The sequence below is a fragment of the Salvelinus alpinus genome, chromosome 33 (assembly GCF_045679555.1).
Source record: "Salvelinus alpinus chromosome 33, SLU_Salpinus.1, whole genome shotgun sequence".
Classification (NCBI taxonomy): domain Eukaryota; kingdom Metazoa; phylum Chordata; class Actinopteri; order Salmoniformes; family Salmonidae; genus Salvelinus; species Salvelinus alpinus.
Genome location: NC_092118.1, coordinates 12,152,297 through 12,172,559, shown reverse-complemented (window position 1 = coordinate 12,172,559; position 20,263 = coordinate 12,152,297). Strand labels below are relative to the sequence as shown.

General features: G+C 45.6%; 1 protein-coding gene across 9 annotated transcripts in view; it reads right to left on the bottom strand.

Annotated features, from left to right (window-relative positions):
* The window catches only part of znf536 (zinc finger protein 536), a 191,812-nt gene that overhangs the window by 146,188 nt on the left and 25,361 nt on the right, over positions 1–20,263 (bottom strand). For all 9 annotated transcript variants that reach the window (XM_071380774.1, XM_071380773.1, XM_071380783.1 and 6 more), the window contains one exon: positions 18,526–18,569. The gene's annotated coding sequence lies outside the window, so the exon portion shown is untranslated. The remainder of the gene's footprint in view (positions 1–18,525; positions 18,570–20,263) is intronic.

Sequence of the window (20,263 nt, the reverse complement as noted above, 5' to 3'; positions counted from 1 at the left end):
TGGGCTGTGGCGTGATTGGTTGTTTTAACCGAGAATTGTTCAGTAGAACAGAATGTTACTGTCCTCCTTTAAGATCTCTGTGTCCCCTCCCCACTAGCAGAATAATCAGCAGAGGGGAAGGAAATCCAGAATAACTTTGTTTCACTTCGTTCAGTTGTTGCTTATTTAGTCCTTCTTTGAAGAATGTTGCCTGGTTTGCGAAAGGCTGAGTAAAGGTGGACATATCTGAAATGATTCCTGATTGTAATTGTCAATTTGAGGATGCAAAGAGTCTGGCTAGCCCAGGTATGACCCAGCTAGTGGAAGTCTTCTTAACTTAAATGACATCATTGTGTGAGAGAGATCCTATCACTCTCAGCCCCTTTCCAGCAGTCCTGCTTCATTTCAATCCCTCTCCCCTTCCATCTCCTCTTTAAGAGACTAAAACTCTGCACACACTCCACTCCAAGGATTACAGATGCACACTCAATCTCTCAATCCCTCCCGTGTCTTCACCATTCTCCGTCATCCCAAGACATAAGCCATCGGGAATATTGGGAAAGTTGTGCCGAGTTCAGATTGGATCTGTGTAGCGATGACAGAATACATCATCCGACAGCCACGCTAAGCTCCCGCTGAAATAGTTGTGTCTGCCGCACGGCATTACTGTCACGAGACGGAGCGCACTACTCTGCTTCTCCCCTGTTAGGCAGCACCTTCAGGGAATACGCCGAGACACCTAGGGCAGGCCCCACCGAAGAGCTGAGTCCTACACCACAGCCACACAGTCACAGCGACACAACAGCAACCAGAGAGAGAGAGCGAGAGCGAGAGAGAGAGAGAGAGAGAGAGAGAGAGAGAGAGAGAGAGAGAGAGAGAGAGAGAAGAGAGAGAGAGAGAGAGAGAGAGAGAATGACCGAATGAGAGAAAGAGAGAGTGTGAGAGAGAGAGAAAGAGAAAGAGAGAGAGAGAGAGAGAGAGAGAGAGAGAGAGAGAGAGAGAGAGAGAGAGAGAGAGAGAGAGAGAGAGAGAGAGAGAGAGCCTTCTCAAGAGCGGGAAATTCCTCCTCATCTCATAGGCAATTGGATTAGTTAATGATAACACATCACCTCAACACTCCAGCTCCGTTCTTCATTACTTCACACCCTACAGCTAGAGCTCATGCATCATGCATGTGATGACTTAAGTTGCGGGTTACATCTAAGTCTATGTTACCAGACTGTATACGTCGGCAAAATGTGCATGTACCTGTTCTGTACACGACGGTATGTGGGTGTGGGATAAATCAATATGGTATTGAGTTGAACTTAACTTAGCCATGTCCTAGGACCTCACTCATGCCTTACACAATCCCCTGTAATCAAAGACTGCAGCCTTAACTGTCAGAGAGGGATCCCTGCCAGAGAGGGGGGGGGGGGGGGGGGGGTAGACTCCCCCCCAGACCCTAGAGATGAGTTGTCACATGCGCTCCATCACAGAGTGCCTTTATTAGCCGAGGCGTGGGTCTTACCCTCACTGTCATCTTCAAATATGGCGAACACCTGCTCAAGGGCGCGCAACACAATCACACAGAGCCTGCAAAGAATTAATTTAGAGTTTGGGGTAATTGCAACAAAAATATGAAATCTGGACGCGTCACATCCATTTCTCAGGCCCCAACTGAGAGTAATTTGAAACAGCTTCCCATCGATGGACTTTTCATCTTTTTTTCTCTCTGAAAGCCGTGCAGTTTCTTTTATAACACACAGATATCCAGACGGTTATTTGCTTAAGAGGGACAACTGACAGAAATTCTTTATGCTTCTATCCCCCCCTCATACCGCTCTCGCCTCAAATTCCACATGTCTAAGATATATGATGGTTTCGGTGCCAGCATCTATTCCGCCAATAATATAAATTAGCAATGCAATAAGATTTGCAACGCTGCCACAATCAGCCCTGAATGCATGAGCAAATCAGCCGCCTTCTCTCACCCACCCATGCCAGTGTCGCTTTTTACTCAGTCACATAATGATCCCTCTATCCGTCTAGCTCTGAGACTCAAGCACTGCTAATAATTCATGCCACTTTTTATATGCCATTGTGCCTGTTGATGTTCCTCATCACTGAACCCTGCATGACTGGTGCCACAATTACGTGTGTGTGTGTGTGTGTGTGCGTGTGCGTGTGTGTGTGTGTGTGTGTGTGTGTGTGTGTGTGTGTGTGTGTGTGTGTGTGTGTGTGTGTGTGTGTGTGTGTGTGTGTGTGTGTGTGTGTGTGTGTGTGTGTGTGTGTGTGTGTGTGTATGTCCATGTATGTGTCTGGTGCGTGCTCTGATCGAGATTAGTTTGAATGGTTAGGAGGGAACAGATGTCAGCGCATGTCGACTGCCAGGAAGACTGAACAAAGCCAATCACATTCATTCCCTTCCTGTCCAAATGCAGTATAAGAGGGGACCTGAAAAACAACCCATGGCATTAACTGTGAGCATGCCATCCCATGCCCCTTCCATCTCGCGCCGTGTATAAACCAGCACATGCTGCCCGCCTGCCTTGCACACAGAGGGACACCTTCCATCTCATTCAGGATAAATCGCTTACATGATTAGAGACGTGGAGGAGTGTAGAGGCAAGATACAAAATGGCGTCAGAATATGATCTACCCTCAATGATAGCTTAGTCATTCATGAGCTAAGCATCGTTAGCCATTTAGCGCTGGAGTCTAAACCCAAACGGGTCTTTTTCACACAGAATAAAATGATCGTCGCAAACTATCTTCTGACATAACGATCAGTTCCCGCGTGTTGTTTGATTCAAACGGCTACGTTAAGTAATGTTCCCGTGTTTAACAAAATCTATTTACAAGAATCACTATCAACGCGCACACAGGCATACCCACGCACGGTGGGCTCTTTCATACGCTCGGATAGGAGTGCAAATCTAATTCAGGTGACAAACAAGCGTCTTAATTATTTTGGAAAATGTAGTCATGCGGAAAATCATATTCACCAGACGATAATGAAGAGGAAACGGAGGAGGACAACAGAAGTGGATCTATGCCACACTGTTTGACCTCTGACCCACACAGCACTACACAGACCCAGAGGGAAAGGCAAGTGGAAACAAAAGCACCCGCACTTATTGGGGCGTATTGGGATACTGCGTAATCGGTCGATAATCCAATGTCCTTGGTAATCAGCTTCAGACTGCCTTTGATAAGAACGAAAGTAATACGTTAGACCATTAACAGACGTTCTGTGACGGACATCTCATGGAACGTACGAAGATAATAACTGTCTTTCCCGACAACTGGAGTGGCATTCTTGCTAGTATTTTACTAAGGCCCTTGACACTATGGCTTACAGGGCTTTTTGAGTCTTCTGAAATGTTTCCCCTTGGACAGGTTTCTGAATGCTTATCATGATATTGATTATGACACCCCTCTTCTGCATCAAAGGAGACGCGCCTCTACAAACAGACATCTGTGCTTCATTTCATTCTATCAGACCAACAGCCAGTGCATCATAAAAGAATTGGCACTCACCATGTTAACCCCTTACCCTACATTGGTTTGGTTTCTTTGTTTGTCTGCAGATATACTGTATCTACCTGCGCTATAGAGGCCAAATGCGTTTGGGATATAGATACTCTGAGCTATGTATTGACCTGGCATGGAAAGATTGAAAGTATAGAAGGAGAGAGAGAGAGAGAGAGAGAGAGAGAGAGAGAGAGAGAGAGAGAGAGAGAGAGAGAGAGAGAGAGAGAGAGAGAGAGAGAGAGAGAGAGAGAGATATAGAGAGAGAGACCGTGACAACAAAGAATGGTGGTACCTGTGCTCACAGGAGTGTGCATGGCAATACCTCTGCTCTGTTCTTTCTGTCCTTTCTTCCCAGACCCTAGCCTGGTGTGGACAACTGGGTCTGTGTAAATGTGAAGGAATGATCAGTGTAGCAGTCCAAGACGGACATGGGGAGTGACTGGCAAGAGGATCAACTCTCAGAACCACCCCCCAGTTTTGAAAGGAGTTCTGCCAAGTTGACTGTCGCAGATCCAACGGCGCATGTTTGTCATGACACACAGAGGACGAACGACAAAACACCACCCTCACCAGATGCCTTGAAGTAACACATTGCTTGAGACCAGCCCCTTCAATGGTGCTCTATGTCTCTCTGTTCGTGTGTGTGTGTGTGTGTGTGTGTGTGTGTGTGTGTGTGTGTGTGTGTGTGTGTGTGTGTGTGTGTGTGTGTGTGTGTGTGTGTGTGTGTGCGTGCGTGCGTGCGTGCGTGCGTGCGTGCGTGCGTGCGTGCGTGCGTCCGTGCGTTTAATGGTGAGAACAATAACGGGTAAATCTTCTCCTCGTGCAGAGCGAGGTAACCCATAGCGTCATGTGACCGTCATAGAGAGTGAGTGACAGAGCCTTGGAGATGTGGTGTGGGGAATCCGGTGACCTTTCCCCCCTCGGGTGCATTGTAAACCACACTCTATTTCCCATAATACTTTAACAGCCTGTGAGTGGTGTGTAACCCCGAGGTTAAAGAGCAATCTGTAACCAATTAACCATTTGACTAGCAAAGCCTGCATTCCGTGAATGGGAGGAATGCACAGAGCAGTGGAAAACCTCTGGCTGGATGCAGGCGTGTTGGTGGTGGCGACAACTGAGCGAGGGGTTACGAGTGAAGGGGGAGAGGGGATGATGGGGTTAAAGCCTTCCATGGTGACACTGGGACCCAACACTACCTGGTAAAACCATCAAACCTGACCACGATTTACTGGGGGTCTTGTGGTGTGGCCCTGGTAATCAGCCCCAGGCTTGGTACACAACGCCGCTTCTTCGTCTCCACCCCGCCTCCCTCCAACAGGAGAGAGATACATAAAGGGAGAGAGAGAGACAGAGTGGGAAGGAGGGAGAGAGTGGAGACAGAGAAAGGGAGCAGAAAGAGCGACGGAAGGAGAGGAGTCTTTGGGGCCGGCTCCCTCCTCTCCATCCATCAGTGTGTCTGCAGCGGGATCAGGGCCGTGTAATGAGCCGTGGGCCCCCTTACACGTGTTGACGCGCCACAAAATAAGATCCATTTACCTACACGGCCACTATCAACTGGAGGGGAACGCACGTTCCGCCCGCTGCCCCACCCCTCAATCTCGGAGGTGAACCCACCCTCTCGAAAAACTCGGAGCTCTGTCTGCTCTGCCTCTGTGGTCAGCCCATCTATCTCTGGAGAGGGAGGGGGGGGGGGGGCAGTCAGAGGAGGAGGAGGAGAGGTGTGATCCTCTTACACAGACAGACAGAAGCAATTGAGCTCTAGTGTCACATGACTTCAAGGCATCGCTGTCAAGGGGGACTGAAACAGTCAAGGAAGTGACCCCGTAAATGTTGCACTTGACCATGTGCTTCGATTGGACAGGATGTGACTTTCATGAGTAGAACATTATAAACTATTCTGCTTGATTTGTGTGGATATAATTATAAACCATCTGCTAAATTAGTATTACAATTGACACAATGGTTTTGGATAGATTATCCATTTTTGACAGTTTACTGAGAGATCTGATAAACCACAAAGGTCTGATAAGACAACAACTGTAAATGAAGAAAATCGAAGCTCATATCCATAACGTACCATATCTAACCAAGCTATTTTCTCTTCGTTTATCTTCCTGTCCACTGTCCAGCCATTTTCACACCACCCTAAAGAACTAACGATGCATTTAAAGGGAGAATTAGCAGGAGAGCAGAGGGGGAAACGGCCTTTTCACGAGTGTACAGCGGTCCAGAGAGCTCAGCACACAGCCCTGCGTCATAGTGTTCGTACTGTACCTACGTGGGAATATACATCGTAAAAGACGACACCGATTCCACACAGCGGCCTCAGAAAACAAAAGAGAGAGTAAGGACAGAGAGAGAGAGAAAGAGAAAGAGAAAGAGAAAGGACAGAGAGCGAGAAAGATAGATGGAGAGAAAGGACAGAGAGAGAGAAAGAGAGAGAGAAAGGACAGAGAGAAAGAGAGATAGAAAGGACAGAGAGAGTGAAAGAGAGATAGAAAGGACAGAGAGAAAAAGAGAGAAAGGACAGAGAGAGAGAAAGAGAGAGAGAGAGAGAGCAAGGACAAAGAGAGAGAAAGGACAGAGAGAGATAAAGAGAGATAGAAAGGACAGAGAGAGAGATAAAGAGTGATAAAAAGGACAGAGATAAAGAGAGAGCAAGGACAGAGAGAGAGAAAGGACAGAGAGAGATAAATAGAGATAGAAAGGACAGAGAGAGAGATAAAGAGAGAGCAATGGCAGAGAGAGAGAAAGGACAGAGAGATAAGTAGAGATATAAAGGACAGAGAGAGAGATAAGTAGAGATAGAAAGGACAGAGAGAGAGAAATAGTGATAGAAAGGACAGGGAGAGAGATAAAGAGAGAGCAAGGACAGAGAGAGAAAGGACAGAGAGCGAGAAAGATAGATAGAGAGAAAGGACAGAGAGAGAGAAAGATAGATAGAGAGAAAGGACAGAGAGAGATAAAGAGAGATAGAAAGGACAGAGAGAGAGATAAAGAGAGAGCAATGGCAGAGAGAGAGAAAGGACAGAGAGATAAGTAGAGATATAAAGGACAGAGAGAGAGATAAGTAGAGATAGAAAGGACAGAGAGAGAGAAATAGTGATAGAAAGGACAGGGAGAGAGATAAAGAGAGAGCAAGGACAGAGAGAGAAAGGACAGAGAGCGAGAAAGATAGATAGAGAGAAAGGACAGAGAGAGAGAAAGATAGATAGAGAGAAAGGACAGAGAGCGAGAAAGATAGATAGAGAGAAAGGACAGAGAGAGAGAAAGGACAGAGAGAGATAAAGAGAGATAGAAAGGACAGAGGGATAAAGAGTGATAGAAAGGACAGAGAGATAAAGAGAGAGCAAGGACAGAGTGATAGAAAGGACAGAGAGATAAAGAGTGATAGAAAGGACGGAGAGATAAAGAGTGATAGAAAGGACAGAGAGATAAAGAGAGAGCAAGGACAGAGTGATAGAAAAGACAGAGAGATAAAGAGAGAGCAAGGACAGAGAGAGAGAAAGGACGGAGAGAGAGATAAAGAGAGAGCAAGGACAGAGAGAAAGAGAGAGAGAGAGATAGAAAGGACAGAGAGAGAGATAAAGAGTGATAGAAAGGACAGAGAGAGAGAAAGAGAGATAGAAAGGACAGAGAGATAAAGAGAGAGCAAGGACAGAGAGAGAGAAAGGACAGAGAGATAAAGAGAGAGCAAGGACAGAGAGAGAAAGGACAGAGAGATAAAGAGAGAGCAAGGACAGAGAGAGAGAAAGGACAGAGAGAGAGAGAAAGAGAGAGCAAGGACAGAGAGTTAAAGAGAGAGAAAGGACAGAGAGAGAGAAAGGACAGAGAGATAAAGAGCGATAGAAAGGACAGAGAGAGAGTTAAATAGAGAGAAAGGACAGAGAGAGAGAAAGGACAGAGAGAGAGATAAAGAGAGACAAAGGACAGAGAGAGAGAAAGGACAGAGAGAGAGAGAAAGAGAGAGAAAGGACAGAGAGAGAGATAAAGAGCGATAGAAAGGACAGAGAGAGAGTTAAATAGAGAGAAAGGACAGAGAGAGAGAAAAGACAGAGAGAGAAAGGACATAGAGAGAGAGAAAGAGTGAGAGCTGTGCTGTGCTGTTGGGCGAAAGAGAATGCGACTAATAATGAGACATCTATTTTACCCACCAGCCCTCTGTGTGCAGCGCCTCGATGATACGCCTGTTTTCCTCCGGCCCCCATTATCAGTGCACTTGAACCCGGGATAACAATGAGTTCATAGAGATTGAGAAGTGCCGGGGCCTTAATTGTATGTATTTAGTCACGCAAACCGAGGCAATGGCCTGAGAATGGCTAGTTAGCCAATGACATCATTTAGCTTCAGAGTTGACTCAATGGGGCTGGAGCAAATGTTCACTGTTGCCACGTCCACCCATCCAGGCTCTGCTCGCTCTGTCAAAGAACTGTCTGTCTCATATCTACAGTGCTATCGCCCCTCTGCATTACAGGACATATTTGGTGTTTTCAGAACCAGTAGGTCTCCCAAGATCCCTCCGGTGGTGTCTCTGTCTTCATTGTCAACATCTTCCTCTTTAAAGAGAAGATGCTTTTAGAATTATGCCAGTTGTGTTGTTTTTTGTGTGGTGTGTGTGTTTGCGTGGCGTGTGTGTGTGTGTGCGTCCTTTGTCAATCAACGGTGGATGTTTGGCGGCACAAAGCTGATGATCGCATCATGATGTTATTGTGCCTGACTTGCTCGGCACAAAGAGGGAAGGGAGCGTGTTCTCAAGCAGGGATGTCAGCACTTGAAAAATCAATCACCATCTGGGCTCATTTCATACAAGGGAGAGAGAGAGGAACGACCAACAGCTCCCGTTTGGCCAGAAACAACAGAACAAACGTCAGAAAAGCATTATGGCAACATTGGGGCCTATCCACAGCATTAAGGCGGCACTGTGCGAGAAGCAGCTCGGCATTAGCTGAGTGCAAGGTCACAGAAAGCAAAACACGGATAAGAGTACAGAAAGCACAGATTCACCTGCTTGGCTAACACCACAGGTCATTTGGTTTCTTTCAAAGAGCTCATCTCTGTTTATTCTTTGCCATTCCAACGACTAGCTTCATAGTTGTACCTGCGCTTCCTGTGTAATTGATCTTCTGAACTTAAAAGTATCACATTGCAGGAAGAAAATTCGAATGTATGTCACCAAATCGCTTTTTATGGCACTAAAACACTAAAGCTCCACGTTTTTGGAGGAGGCTGAGGAGGCTGAGGGGGCTGAGGGGGGTGAGGGGGTGGCATGGTTTTTTGCTGCAGCGTTGCCTCCTTTCAGTGGCACAGCTGTGTGAAAAATACCAGTTAGAAAGGATGCTGAGGCAGCAAAAGCATTTAATAGTCAACAAACAGTTATCTAAGCCCATGTCCAACAACTAGACACCACTGTAATGTGACCTACATACTAAGTGAATAAGAATTTTTACATCAGGGAGGGGGCGAACAGAACAGAGCTCATTCAGCTGACAGTAATTAAATAGCAAGTATTCCTTTTCACTGGCCTTTTGCCTCTCTCCCAGCTAAGAAAGTACATTGTAACAGAACATATTGTGCCATATTAAGTATTCGTTCTTTCGGATTTAATGGAATGACAAGTCAGGGGAGGGTTAGTCTGAATCTTTTCAAGGACGTGGGATGGATTCTAACACTGTTCCATTCTTGCATGTACTGCCTAAGCTGGGGGATGAACCCGCTGACCTGAAGCCAGCGTGTCACATTGGCAGAACAACACATGTCATATGTAAGTCAGAGGGGAATGAGTTCAGACAGACCCGTGGACCACTAGTCCCTTCACACACACAATACACACACACACACACACATCCATACCCTACATCCCCAGCCTTCTGCCTGCATGCCCACCTCCCTTGAAGATGAATGTGAGAGTGAAACCCAAGCCAGCCGTGCTCTCAGATCAGGTAGGTCCGTTCCAGACAAAACCGCAGAAGGATGATAAAAGAGGGGGAGCGGGCGAAACAGGCGATACGCCGGCCGCCAGAACAAAGCAGGTGTCCGTATTAATGCACCATCGAGCACTTGGAACCCTGCACCTCAATACAGGAGGAGGAGGAGGAGGAGGAGGGGGAGGGGCAAGACGGAGAGGGCGGGCACAGTGAAGGAGCAAAGTCAGTAGAAGAGAATGTTTCAACCAATTATAATAAGGAGAGAAAACAAGTCAACGGGTTACAGTGTGGCGGGCAGCCTCATAAACGTCACATTGGGATGAATCCTCAGTGGGGATCTTCATTCTGTCTGTGACAACAGGTCATCTGTTTGAATTGGCTTAGTTTCTTAAAAACAGACAGATTCATACACTCCTTTTATCACTCTGGAGTTCCGAAGATCAAAACGAAATCAGGACAAAAATGACACGTCGGACATTAGATAACGTAAAGAGCAGTCATTGAACACTGGGTGACAAAATAAAACGACGAAAGAAAGTGATGGAGTTAGTAAGGGGCAGAGCATTGGCACCTATAGAGAGCTTCCCATTCATTAAATAACTGCTGATGAGTCACTGTGGCATTTGCGTTCCTCAATCCTGAGACAGGGTTTGGGTTTTCATTAGACAACAACGGCAAAAGGCAATAAAAAAAGAGGGGGAGAGAAGAACGAGAGAGGCAGAAAGAAAAAAAAATGTTTGGCGGATCAATTACCACACCTCAGGGGTGTCTTAATTGAATTCTCCTCTACAGCTGCCACATATTCCTCTGGTTGTAGGTGTCTACGGCATTTGCATAAATGTGCCTCCAATTTGATGTCGAAAAAGAGGTCGACAACAAAAACATCCAACCAGAAAAGAACAACGGCTGTTTAAATAAGGATAAGGTCGATTCTAGGAGTCAACCTGGGATGTGTTATTGAGAAGTACATTCGAAAAATATCCTTCTATCCACACAGCACCCCCGTTGTGTGGTTTTGGAAAAACACTGATAAAAAAAAAACAAGGTTAAAGAATCCACTGCGCGATTTAACATGCTCCATCATTCTATCGTACCAGATACTCCCCAGCTGTCTCTTCTTGTTGTTCTCCTTCGGTGTAGCAACGTCTCAGCGTCCTGGGTGTCTAACTCACATCAGGTTCTCTGTCCCATGAGAGTTTTCTTTTTTACAAGCCCTGTTTCATCACAACGCTGCTATTTTTAGGCCCCGAATTTGAAATCTGGTCACAGAAATCAGGCTCCATTCAGGAGAGGGCCTTTGTAGAACTTAAATACACCCCAATGTGTCCTTCAACAAAGACCTCTCCTTTTTACTCTCCCTTTAATGCTTTAAGTTTAGGATTGTTAGTTGGTTCTGTGGGTGGGTTTTCTCTCTTTTTTAGGCATTAGACCGGATAGCTATTCAACGCCACAGTGTCTATAAAAATTCATCAGGATTAAAATGACCTCAGACGCAAAATGAAAGTTCCTAAAGTACACAATGGGGGCTGTCTTTTTGACACATTCTCCGAGCCTTGGGAACAGTATTGTTTCCTGACAAAGTGTCCCTGCCTTGACAATGAGCACCTTTCAGCCCCACACAGGGTCTGCCTTTAGAGCCGGAGAGGGAGACGTATTTCACATATCAATCAAAGAGGAGAGAAAGACCCTCGTCGGGGTAAAAGTGGCCCTTCAGAAAACCTGCACAGATCAAAATGGAGTAAATGCTATTTCCCTCTTATTGTGGCCATCCAGCTGTGTTTTATCAGATGAGGGAAGTAAGTAAGTGAAAGAGAGCCCTCATTCTTAATCGTATTTCTCTTCCTATTGCAGTAAGGGAGAACGGGGCATGACAAAGAGAATGAAACGCATCTCATCAGGTCATGATTTCTGGGGTGACCTATATCTTAAGTTAAGTGTATCACAAATATAGAAACACTCTTTTTACATTTACATTTGAGTCATTTAAGCGGACGCTCTTATCCAGAACCGCTTAGTTGAGCGCGTACATTTGTCAGACTGGTCCCCCGCGGGAATCAAACCCACAACCCTGGCGTTGCAAGTGCCAAGCTCTACCAACTGAGCCACGCGGATTATACAAGTGTAATTACATAAGCGTGGCTAGAACACGATGTTAGCAGGACCATCTCTGATGAGTATGTGTATACTGTACTGTATGTATATATGTATATATATATATATAAATACTTTGTGTGCACGTACGTGCATGTGTGTTCTTTACACACCCAGTGCAGTTAGTTGGTGTAATGAGCACACGGTGTGTACATCAGGTCATCATTGCCACCCACTGAGCCAGCCAGTCGCACCACCGTCGCTAATCATGCTAAAAAAATGAATTGCGTGTCTGTGTTGGTAATTCCAAATGGCATTTGACTACCTCAGCCTAGATTTATGATACACATATAAATATAGTATTTCTGGACAGGTGGATTAATAGGTCTCCTTAAAGGGCTTCTTTATAGGTCAGTGCCTGCGTGTAATCCCCCCAAAAATCATCTCATCTGCGCCTCAATTCATTACAGCACAGGAGGAGAGGAACACAGAAGGGGCAAGAGCACAGTGCTGAGAAAATGATGCCTCTAGTGAGTGAACTGTGAACATGCACGCACACTACTGTACGCGTTAATGTGTGTAAATCTGTGTCATCGTGTTTATGGACTTCTGTAAGTAGTAGTATGAAATTGCATTAGTAGTTACGGTATTCGTTCAACCTACAGCGTGAGTGGCATTTTGAAATTGGGATGTTCTGAATTTGTAGAATTGGGGACATGGCAGCCTTGGACACAGACTTATCTTAAACCTAATTAGATCATGATAATAGCTTTAGGGCCTCGGTGATAAATGGTTGGCCTGTGGATCGGAACCTTTCTTCAGTTTCAGGTTGTGCACATTGTGCGTATACAGTAGCTCAACCTTAGATTTGCAAAACAGACAGAGCCCAAATGTTAGTATGGTAAGATTTGGGTTAGATTCAAAGTAAAGACTTTGTATGGGTCTAATAATGATCTCATCATTTACCCGTTGTTTTTGTGTTGGCACGTCTGTTGGCATTTCACTGCCCTCCGCAAAGTGCACGCCACCCCTCCCAGTATCGTCTCCCATGACATAAGAGATTCATAAACACCCCGAAACCCTGGAGGGCAAACCCGATTCACTGTGTATTAGTGATGGGTCATTCCCTCTTTTCACTCTCCTCCAAAGCCATGGCTTCTCTTCTGAGCCTCTGTCCTGTAGTGCTAGCCAGCCTGCCCAGTGTTTTCCCAACCCTCCCTCCCTCGCTTGCTTTCCCAACCGCCATCCACTTCAATGTTCCACGTTTTATTATTTTGATAAAACATGCATTCCTCTTGTGGGAAAACTTTTCCCCTCAGTGTCATCTGCGTCATGACGAGTTAATGTTGCACGGCGACATCTATCTTTTTCCAACACCTTGAGGGCATCTTTTAAATGGAGGAATTTGGTCATTATGTGACATTAACCTCATTAGAAAACGCACTTTAACTGCTCGGAGATTAAATTGATTTACAGCTGCCATTTCCAGTACTGCTCTCGATCAATTGTTAAACTATCCTTTTTATGGCCCAGACTCCGCTGTGTGCCTTTTCTCTCCCTCCCACTCCTTGTATTAATGCCAGGTATGTATTCCAATAAAGGAGGTGGGCAACTTTTTTTATGCCACTGTGGTGTAATGTGAAAAATCCCCTACATAAGTGAGCCTCTCCAAGGCGCTCACAATAGAGAATATGATCTGGCTGAGACTGGCGTGTGGCGCGGTAAATCCATCCGCTCCGTTTGTGTGGCTAAATGTCAGCGCTCTGCCTCTCTGCTTCTGACAGCTCAGGTTTACGTGGCCGTTTAAGCATAACACGCACACTGTATTTCTTTGATAAATCAATAACCCTACCATTTCTGTGCACCATCCGCCCTCCATCTGGGAGAATTGATCCACGCGGATGGAGTGATACCGCCCTCCCTCCATCCCTCCATCGTTCCACCGCACTTTTGACACATAAATAAAATATGTGGCCTTTTTTTTCCTCAATTGGCCACAATGTTGATCCTGAGGAATATGGCGCAGGTCACATGGTAGCATCGAGGGGGAGACTGGAGCGAGGAGTCGGGTGGCTGCTATCGCTCACTGGCGCCCCACAAAATCCCCAGAACTTTCCAGCAACGCATTTATTAGAGTGAATGAGTCTTCTAAAGAATGGCATTACAAAATAATGTGGTCGCTAAATTATTTAAGCATTTTTGCCATAATGCTTCACTTCATAACCACAGAACTATGTACACCCACACACACGCACGCACGCACGCACGCACGCACGCACACACACACACACACACACACACACACACACACACACACACACACACACACACACACACACACACACACACACACACACACACACACACACACACACACACACACACACACACAGACAGAATTATAGCAAATCCATTTAATGTCATCATCCAAATTTAGAAAAGGAAAATATGGGGGGGGGGGGTGCAGAGAAGGTGTGGAGGGCATTGCAGAGAATGTGAGGGGCGGTGCAGAGAAGGTGGGGGGCGGTGCAGAGAAGGTGTGGGGGGCGGTGCAGAGAAGGTGGGGGGCGTGCAGAGAGGTGTGGGGGGCGGTGCAGAGAAGGTGGGGGGCGGTGCAGAGAAGGTGTGGGGGGCGGTGCAGAGAAGGTGGGGGGGCGGTGCTAACTGCATCACACTATATTTAGGTGTCAGGCTCACAAGCCATCCTGACTTTGATATAAATAGATATAAATCAACATGCGGGCCACTGTGTTTTACCCGCTATCAACAGATGAGTGCTACATGTTATCCCACACCTCCTCAACATATTCAGGGAGTAATGGTGAAGGCCTTTCTGTGGCCGGGTTAGAAACAGCTGCTAGGTGAACTAACCTTGGTGTGGCATGCCAGGGGCCCCACCTCCAGAGTGTCCACTGCTGCCCTGCCACTCTCCCCCTGTGACCTGCCTCCTGGCTGGGTTGCTGCAGTCCTGTGTGCTCCCACCACCACCACCACCCAGGCTCAGCTCAGGTCAGGGCTGTTGCCACACACAGCCCCTCAAGTCAGAGCCTCTGGTGCCTAATTAGGGAGGAGGGATGGAGGAATGGAAGGATGGAGGGAAGGAGAGCCAGCTTGGACTTTAAGAGACTAACCCACCTCTGCCATAACGGAGCACTTATGGGATTAAAGGGGCATTAGCGTTGATATGCCCATGTAGGCCGTCTGTATATTTATATAGGGCCAGATGATGCAAACTGAGAGGCAGCCACAACAACTGTTGTCTGTGCACTCATCATTATCATAATCACCTTCATCATCGTCATCATGTTCATCATCATCACCCCACACAGATTGCATCATGGGAATAACTGTGTGGTGCCACCAGACGCGTGGGGCTTATTCCATGTCAGCGCCACTCTCTTTCCCCCCTCCCTCTCTCTCTCTCACTCTCTCTACCCCTCTCTGTCTACCCCCTCTCCTTCCCTCGCGCTCTCTCTCCGTCTCTTAACCCCCCCCCCCTCTAAATGCCTGACTCACTCCAGACTGTGACGCTCTGCTTAGCTCTGGTCTGGTCTACTCTGGGTCCTGGAAGGAAATTGCTGAGCTCACAGCCTCCACCACCCCCCACCTCCTCCTCCTCCCCCTCCTCCTCCTCTCTCACCCCCTCCTGAAGGATTCCCCCTATTAAGAGGGAGAGTCGATGGGGAGGAGCTAGAGGAGGAAAAGGTGAGTCCACTGAATGGTAATAACCCCAGTACACAATCCCTCCTCTCCTCTGTTATCTATCCATCTCAATCTCTCCTTTGACTGATCCATTTATGAGGACATAAAAAAGGTACTTTTCAACAGTAACCTTCCAGTCTTGGTCCCCGTACAGTACCAGAGGGAACGTTTCTTTCATGCACATAAAACATGCAGAAAATACTCATCACATGGAGTGCATATCAAAGTCGGTAAATAACATTTTGACAGTATGTTATTTACAACCGACATGCTTTTTGTCTGGGAATGTAATCAGACATTAGTAAATATGCTGACTCAGAAAGACTGTTTTCTCCAACTGTTTATTGGTTACTCTCTGCTTGCGTCCTACTAAACAAAGACCTCCCACCATAACAAGAACAACAGTGTTGAACGCAGTCGAGTGTTTGATCTTGACATGTCTAAGTGACCACAGCTATCCCAACTACAGAGGGCTGGATGAATTGTGTGGTCAGAGGCATGTGCAGTTGTGTGCATTGTTCAGATACACTAAACTCTGGCCCATATTGTTTGGCTTTGAAATGGTTTCGTTTGATTTTCTCTGCTTGGAACCGGATACTTGAGACAAAAAAATAAAAAAATAAAAAAAAGCTGTGGCTCAATACACGTTATCCTTAATGGAGTAGGATCAATTCTGGACCATAGCATTTGAGAATGGAAAAATACATATGCGGGGTGAAAAGAGTGTTTTTGATGTAAAGTGTTAACAGCTGTGCTTGGTTCTGGGAGTGTGGAGGTCGGAGTGTGGTTTGACTCCGGGGTCAGGTGCCCCCCCCCCCCACCTGCCCGCCTCAGCTGCCCCTTGCTAAATGGAAACGAGATGTGATATTGTTCTAGTCATCACGGCCATCTGATGTCAATTTCACACAGTGGTGGGACCCTCCACAAGCTGGTCCATACCACCAACCACACGAGTAATAAACAAAACCAAGATAGTAACACACACACACACACACGCACAAGCTTCCTTTCTGTCTCGCTATCTCTCGCTGTCTCTCTCTCTGTCCTCTATCTCTTCCTTTCCCTCAGTTACAGTCTCCCGATCTCTCTCTCCCTCCCCCTCTACCCACACTGGGATAAGTCATGAGGAAATTGATGCCCATGTTTTGTCCGACCACCTGTTCATTCTGGATACAAGTCTAAGAACCCAGTAAGGGTTAACCCTCTTTGGGGAGCGAGCGGGGGAGGTTGTTGGCACCCCAGTCAGAAACGTGCCCCCACGAGTGGCAGGCTGGCTCAGACCGTCCGGCTGGGTGGGACGGGAGCCCAGTCTTGGACCGCTCCATATCTCCCCCAAATCCTCCAGTCGCTCCAAACAGAGTCAGTATGCTGCCCCTCCATTACCCCCCAACCCCCCCACCCCTCCATCCTATCCCAACCAGGAAATCATTGTCTCGGTCAATTTACATGAATCTATCTACGTTTTGAAGGACTCTTACCGTACGAAACCACAATGTTCTTGGAAGTTTGATCACCAACACGTGTAGACTATTCGTGGAGAAAATAAAAGAAACATAACATTTTATATGAGATCATATTTCAATTATATTTTTAACCCATAGGCTGTAGGTTTGATGATTGAACATAATGTCTAGAACCACTCAGTGTGCGTCTAAAATGATAAACGATTGCCGTGCGCTTGAAGCTCGCATGTCCCTCACTCTGATCGAACACAAAGCCACTAGTGAACAATGGAGGCAGGGAAGCAGTGTTGTGTTACCTGCAGCGTGAGAAGACTCGCACATGTCCAAATCACCTCACACCATCTTGCCACCACTCATCAAACTCACACAAAGTCATAAGAGCGGAAATAGGAAACCATTCTCACTAAAAACCTCCATAATCATCTCCTGAGAGAAAACAGCGCTCCTGTTTTTTAACTGAAGAAGGACAAATATTTTAAGAGGCAATGAATTTGGTGGAGCTGAATAGGATGTTGGTATATGTTTTACTAAAGGAAATATAATGGCATACTATTATTAGATCACATTAATCATGACTGCGCCAAAGGCACTGACAGCAGCACTGAAAAGGATTGAAAATGTTGGTAATGGATATAAATTACCCATTGTGTGATAAAAGGATTTTTTTTCACTAAGGTAGGGATAAAACAGAAAACCTCTGAATGCGTGTGTATAAAATATTGAATAATACCAGCTATCTGTGTGGTATTAACATTCACAGCGAATCAGATAGTAATAGTTTGACAATTAAAAGTGGACTAAACCCATCCTGTTAGAGAGGAGAGTGGCGAGGTAGGAGAGTTGTTTTGACAGAGGTCTGTCAGTTGGCACGGCGATAATGAGTCACATCTCTCTTATACGGTTATTTATTGCCGACTTGGCTCGCAAACAAAAGATCAATAATTTTGAGCAAATCTAATGTTGCCCCTGGCGCTAATATGATCATCCATCACATCTGCCATCTTTATGTGGGAGATGGACTGAATTTGTGTTTATTTGAGATCAAATGCAATTACATCATATAGCTTTAATAACATCTGAGCCCCCTGTGAATATGTGCGGGTTTTTGATCATGCGTATGCATATACAGTATGCTTGTGAGATGTGTCACATACGTGTAAATTATAATATATTTACTGCTATAAGACGTGTTTCCACATCAATCTTCATTTCTTTCCGCAGTCCTACATTTTGAAATATGAAGTGTGTCAACAGTCTGTCCCCCCTTAGACGGCAAACGCACAAACATCCCTCACACAAATACACACATAGCACGGCCAGTCCCCCATTGAGACAACCCAGAGCTAGTGAGGAGATCCCTCACTGACAACAAGCCCTGGGTGAGCCAGCTTAAGTCCACCTGGGCTCTGTCTGACTGTCAGCCTCTCAGAGTGAGGTGTGAGTCTGGCGAACAACAGACAGAGGTCATCTGTCACAGAGGATCCCTCCTGCCTAGGTGTTGCCCCACACACCTCCAGAGAAGGCCCTCGCAGGTAGACTAATAAGCATAAGGCACAGGGAGAGGCCCCACAGAGCCCCAAAGCACCTCCTCACACGACATCCCTCTCCCACTGTCACAGGCCCAGGACACTAACCTGACAACCTGCACTGCGCTTGATGCTGACGCACACCACGAGCCAAACTGAAGCCATTTAAACTGGTATAGTCCCTAAAAAATAAATCTATTTAAATTGTAGATGGGTGTTGTTTTTGAGATAAATGGGGAATATGGAAATGTCAGTTGGGTCCAATTTCTCAGTCTCACCTCTATGTGGTATAACAGAAATACAGTAAGCATGGTTCCTCACCTAATGTGTTTTCTTTGGGTCTTCTAATTGACATCCGTAGATCACTGGAGAAGCAAATAACACAGAGAGAGAGAGAGAGAGAGAGAGAGAGAGAGAGAGAGAGAGAGAGAGAGAGAGAGAGAGAGAGAGAGAGAGAGAGAGAGAGAGAGAGAGAGAGAGAGAGAGAGAGAGAGAGAGAGAGAGAGAGAGAGAGAGAGAGAGAGTGTTAATGACACACCAACAGACTCGTCTCCAAGAGCAGCATCATAAATATCGCACAAACAGGAAATCATTAGCACCACAGATAAAAACAGATCAGGATCTCAGTTCAATACAATCAAATACATGTTATCTATCGCATTACAAGAAAACGTCGAGAGAGAATAAAACTTGAGAAACATGGGTTGGCATCATCTTAGGGATTTAGAGGTTAGTTAGTAAACAGTAAAGACGGATTGAACGATAAACTAGGAAATGTATGAATATACAGTAATCGAGAAATAGGCTAGTCTACAGCCTAGACTACAGACGTCGCACCAAACACTCCCTCATAGCGAGCTCCAGAGTTTTGCCAGGGGATTTCATGAAACTAAACAGTATGTCAAAGATCCTTACAACATAAGATGTCTCCCCTAAACACCACTGTCATGTTCCCTTCGCTTTCCTTTCTTCCCTTCTCAGACACGACTTTGGGTAGAGGAAAGAAGTTCTCCCTGAGCGTTTTAAGATGTCATTTTTAAACATACATATCAAAGCTGCCGAAAGATGGATGTGTTTCTTCTGCTTCTCTGCTCTAGTACAATGTAACTTTGAATAGAGAAGGAACTCAAAAGACGTTCTGAGATCTCTTTGCAATCCACATCCTTGGGCCGACTGGCAATACATCATTTGTATTGATGCAATATTAAATTTCAATACCGCATGTCAAAAGGTACAAAATGATAGATCATAGCCTAACTAAATGAATTATTAATAGGTTGTGCTGGCTGTGCTATCAGCTTCTCTTACAATCAACTGTGTCTGAAAAGAACCGTTTGATACTGGCAGCATTTCAGTGTTTTTTTCTCCTCCTAGTTTTATTTTCTCTCTCTTAAGTTTTGGATCACTGTAATGAATCTGGATTTGTGTCACCAAAAAATGTACCAAAATCTAAAACCACATGAGCACAACAGTAACCAGACCTTTCCAGTTAGTTATTTTCTGTCCTGTTCAATGAAAACGATTCCCAAAGTACTGCGTTTGTTGCTAAAGAGTGAAGAGCAGGACTGATATAATGACATATTTTGAGTGGCTATGATTTGTGTTTTCTTCATAATACATAATGTCCCTTGAGATTTATCTCTCTATTTCCCCTGGTAAAACCCTGAAACCCTTTTTAGATTTGCCCATATTACACATGGCCTCCATTCTAGGTCAAATCTGTATCAGAAGTTCATGCACTGACAACAGAAGCCGTGTGACCTGGAACAGTTCAGAGCTTGTGATTCTACAAGGGAGCCAGAGAGGACAGAGAGTCTGAACCTCTTATGATCCTTATACTTTAAAGAGTTAGAACAATGGAGTAAAAGATAAAGAAGTGTTAATGATACATTTAAAGGAGTATTAAGGTCAGTGAAAATACTAGTGGCACACTGACACCCAAAGATACAGTACATCATGGTTAGTATATTCAGTGATGTGTATTGATGGACGCCAAGGGAAGCCAGGCTTCCCAAAAAAACATACACATTTTTAAAGAATATATATACTGTACATATAT